Source organism: Piliocolobus tephrosceles, chromosome 21, assembly GCF_002776525.5.
Source record: "Piliocolobus tephrosceles isolate RC106 chromosome 21, ASM277652v3, whole genome shotgun sequence".
Taxonomy (NCBI): Eukaryota; Metazoa; Chordata; class Mammalia; order Primates; family Cercopithecidae; genus Piliocolobus; species Piliocolobus tephrosceles.
Window position 1 is genome coordinate 1,772,377 of NC_045454.1, and position 435 is coordinate 1,772,811.

Here is a 435-nt window from a genome sequence, read left to right on the forward strand (position 1 = left end):
AAAATAAAAAGAGGGTGATCATATAATTTTTCATCTATAGCAAGACACTTGAGAGCAAAAAGGGACCCATTAATGCCTCCAGAACCAGGAGGCAGATCCCTCCTGTTAATAGTTACAGAGCCAGGCCAGGTGTGGTAGCTCACACCTGTAATCCCAGCACGTTGGGAGACTGAGGTAGGTGGATCACGAGGTCAGGAGTTCGAGACCAGCCTGACCAACACGGTGAAATCCCATCTCTACTAAAAATACAAAAATTAGCCAGGTACGGTGGCAGGCGCCTGTAATCCCAGGTACTCGGGAGGCTGAGGCAGGAGAACTGCTTGAACCTGGGATGTGGAGGTCGTAGTGAGCTGAGATTGCGCCATTGCACTCCAGCCTGGGTGACAGAGCAAGATTCTGTCTCAAAAAAAAAAAAAAAAAAAAAAAAAAAAAAAA